General features: G+C 37.8%; 1 pseudogene; it reads left to right on the top strand.

Annotated features, from left to right (window-relative positions):
• Nucleotides 1-3,168: 3,168 nt before the first annotated feature.
• On the top strand, nucleotides 3,169-4,186 carry LOC110317865 (annotated as a pseudogene).
• Nucleotides 4,187-4,554: the final 368 nt, after the last annotated feature.

The following is a 4,554-nucleotide window of genomic DNA, read 5'->3' as shown; positions in this document are numbered from 1 at the left end:
AGCAGATTTCCATGCAATCACGCTACAGTCTCTATTTAAGTTTGAGCTTGGGCCATACCACCATCTCTGACACAATTGAACAAAAGGGGGCAGCCCCAACTCTAGTTTTAAGTGGGTATTTATAGAGGCAAGGAGAGGGTGTCTAGCCGGGTATACATCTGATTGGGGGCCATTATGGCCTTTAACATAATTGGCTGGTTTGGGGAGCCACATCATTAAACTTAACTTCTGTTTTCCTCCCGATTGATGCTTGCTAGGAAGTGAAATGTCAGGGGCAGGCTTGTAACCAGGAAGTGACAATTAGTTGAGGAATAACCTGGAAACTGGTGCTAGACACAGGTCTTGTTGGGAGATAATCTGGAAACTAGTTCTAGGTACTGAACCAGTTGTGTTAGTTAACTTGATTTAACCTTAGGTCAGGTTCTCTAAAAAGGAGTCTGGACCCAAAAGACCTAGTCTCTCATTCCCCCTTTCTATGGTAATTAGAAGCCCAATCATTGGGGTTTCCTGGAGTTCGTAGGTTTCATTATATATGTTTTGGAGGAACTAATAGTGACTCCTTATGACCATAAGCTGATTAGCCCAAGTCTCTCTAATATTTAGTAAGGCCTTCTTTAACTCTGACCATTGGTTCTCTGAGTGTCCCTGAATGATAAACACATAAACACAATTTTTCTTTCTTTTTATGGCATTTGGGCCCATCTGTTTTGTACTATTTATGTCATGGAGCCTAGAGACTCTTGGAGATGGAAAATGTCTTTTTCTAGTCTTTTTATATCTCAGCCTATCATAATATTTGTTTGTCAGCTATAACTAATCTCTTTTAAAATAAGCTGGTAATAGGGCTATGTCTTTAAAATAGGGTGGTATTATCTTATAACATAACTAGTTTGACTCAGACTGGATGCATTGGAGACCTGGAAAGACTGGCACCTTTAGAAGGGGTCAGGGATTTTAACATATAGGCAGGTCATCTCTTAGTACAAGGATCACTAATTGCTAGATGATCTTACAGGTGTCCAATGGGGTCATAAACATGTTTGGCCTAAACTTCGTGTTCTCTATGAAACAGGTCCCCCTCCAGCAAGGACTCATTAGAGCTCCATTAAAAAGGTCCCTTCCATCACAGGATTGCAGAGTTGAAATCACAGACCTGTTTATAGTTGAAGATGACCCAGACCAGTGGGACTAAACTCAGCCTCAGGACTCCCTCCTGACTCCCAGTGATGCAGCTTCTACTCAAGGGGTCTGTGTGATAACTGATTCTGACTATTGATAAAAGGACAGCACCATTGCATGTATAGATTAATTCTATCAGTTCTTTCTCTTTAGAGAATCCTGACTCATACAATGACTCATGATCATCATGTTTTGTTACTCTTTGTATTCAGATTGATTTAAGCTATAAAATGGGAGCTTATTTACAATATATTTTATTTACAAATATGAATATGCATTGGAGGAAAAAATAACTGGGAAAGAGTGAACCAGTAGAAAACAAGACAGAAAATAGAGGAATGTTTTGACAAAAATGTGGAATTTGTTCATATAAATTTGTCAATGTGACGATTGCTATCAAAGCGTTGAGTATCTAAGACGTTATTAATGATCCATCAATTTATTATTAACATATTTACATTTTATTTAGGCTAGAGTAACACTGAAATTAGGCTTTACATACCAGAATGATACTACAGTGACTAAAGTCACTCATGTTAAAACACAATCTTGTTCTCCAGAGACACTGGCCATTGGAAAACAAACTTCCATTCCATTGGCTTTGGGTTCTTCTTAATATGCCATGGTGCAATTGTACATCAGAAAATGAGGAAGTGTTTCTTTCCAAAGTAAGTCATGCTCAGACTTTTGATGTTGTAAGTTCAACAGTAGCATGGCTTCTAAAAGGAACTTCATTTCGTGTGTGTGTGTGTGTGTGTGTGTGTGTGTGTGTGTGTGTGTGTGGTATGGGGGATGGAGAACATTTAATATTCAACGATAAGAAACTTGACTCACTTTCATCTCCAAGAAGAAATGGATAAATATTTAGATTAGATTCTGAAAGGCTTAGTGAGAGTAATATGAATATTGAATTCACCTCCATCTCTCCATATTATACAGTGAAACACCTAAACAAAAGTTATTTTCTAGGATAAGAAGAATCTTAAGTGGTTATTTAATGCAATAAAATTAAATTCCTGTATACAATTACCTTTAAGCCTGATACTTAACTCCATTACTACTAGATCTTATCTGATGTGAACATTATGTAAGTAGATTGACTTTTAGATGTTATTCAGTTTACCTTACTCTACATTATATTTGCTAGTCTTTGCTAACTTATCTCATAAAATCAAATAGAATAACATGACAGTTAAATTTGAGAAATCTTTTATTGTATTTGAAATTCAATTAATATTCCAATTAATGACATTAGATGATTAGAGAATTGGTACTTTCAGATTGAGATATTTTATTTCATTTAATTTTAATATCCTCAAATCTTGTGAAATTTTTGGACAGGTTTCTAGAAACAGCTTCAGAAGTTCTGTTTGTATTCTATTTTTTTTTTATGAAGGAAGACAGATATATGTAAAAATGAACAACTTACAGTTATAACATAAAAAATAAGAAAATGGTGAATAAAGTATAACTTGGACATTTAATAGAGGCAAACAAGCTTCTGCTCAGGGGGTACTGGTTAGCCTAGTCTGCCATCACTGGGAAGAGAGGCCCCTAGGTCTTGCAAACTTTATATGACCCAGCACAGGGGAATGCCAGGGCCAAGAAGTGGGAGTGGGTGGGTAGGGGAGCAGGGGTGGGGTAAGGGTATAGGGAACTTTCAGGATAGCATTTGAAATGTAAATAAAGAAAATATCCAATAAAAAAATTTAAAAAAATAAAATAAAATATGTAATTCATAAAAAAATATATATGGAAAAGCTGGACTCCAATGCAAATCTTCATACCTCCTGAAGTTCCTCTTTATTATATCCAGTAGAACAAAAAAGTTGGAATTGGTATATACACATGGACTAGTTATGCAGAGGGCTATTATACACAGATAAACAAGGTGGAAAGCTTTATTATCTACAATTGGATCAATGACATAGTTTTAGTTAATTTTGTAGGAGCAGTCTCTATGGAAGACGTCTTGGGGGAGAAAAAGCTATGACAGACATTTTATGCCTGCTGATACAGGTATGGCCCTGGTGGGGAAAAATTAATATGGTTCCTGCCCCTGGATCAGAGCCCTGAATTAAGTCTCCACAAGTGTCAATGGCTACTGTGGGCATAAGTTTTGTTTGTATACTAATGTACATATTTCATACTCCTCTGAGGAGTGTCTTCCCTGTTAATGAGTCCATGATAACTAGAAACAGCATGGAGTCCAAGAGTTGAGGGTGTGGCTATATCACAACACAATGGTAAACACTGGGGCCTTCAGGACAGCCCGTAAGGCTATAGGAAAGAGATCTAAATATGTTAGATCAAAATATATATAATTTCTCAAATATGCAAAATATAAGGGTATGAATTATGAGGGGCTTCACAAATCTAAAGGAACAGAAAAAGGCAGCTGCATTAATAAGCTAGTTTGTCAGAAAGACAGAAAGGCAGGCAGATACAAAGGCAGGCAGATTCCTGAGTTCAAGGTCAATCTAGGATAGAACAAGTTAGACCCCATGTAGTTGTAATAGAAATGGTAATTTCAGAGAAGGGTCCCACCCAAGTAGCTTATTGTTTGTACTTAACAAACACAGAGAGATCTCTCAATTCCTTGGCAATGGATGGTCTTTCAGAACTGCTCCAGTTTCTAGATCAAGAGGAATAAGCAGACATACAGCATGGAGCCAAATAATCTGAAGGCCCGAAACTCCTTCCTCAACAATGGGCTAATTCACCTCAATGCCGCCAGAGTGGCACAGGCGGCTGATGGCAAAGGGGTCGTGGTAGTAATGAAATTCAGATTTTGTCAGGGAAAACCTGCCACTTCTTATGTGAGGACCACCATCAACAAGAATGTTCGGGCTACTCTCAGAAGCATCAGGCACATGATCCAAAAGAACAACTACCCGCCCTAGTCTGCGCATGGCAGTCATCCATCCACAGGACTGGTACCATTCTTCGAAGCCAGAAGCCTGTGGTAGAGAAGAGGAAATAGACCGGCCCTACCAAGAGCTCCTGAACCCCACACCTCAGAAGCACTAAAGAGTCCACTGACTTGTAAAAAAAAGAAAAGAAAAGAAAAGAAAAGAAAAGAAAAGAAAAGAAAAGAAAAGAAAAGAAAAGAAAAGAAAAGAAAAAAAAGTATGCTTGCTGTCTGTTAAGAAACAAAGGACTGGAGGCCTGGAATGCTGATTCATAAGATAATCAAAAAGAAACGAAATAAATGACTAGATTGATATGTAAAATAAAAGAATGAATCTGTGTTCTGCAGGAGATGAGCTATCCAGAGATCTCTTTAGAATAAAAAGAGAGAATTGCTTGGAGAACTGATGCATGTTGGCTTGCGCGCGCGCGCGAACACACACACACACACACACACACACACAC

The sequence above is a fragment of the Mus pahari genome, chromosome 3, assembly GCF_900095145.1.
Source record: "Mus pahari chromosome 3, PAHARI_EIJ_v1.1, whole genome shotgun sequence".
Taxonomy (NCBI): domain Eukaryota; kingdom Metazoa; phylum Chordata; class Mammalia; order Rodentia; family Muridae; genus Mus; species Mus pahari.
Note: the sequence above shows the minus strand (reverse complement) of the source record. Positions and strands in the feature narration are given on the sequence as shown.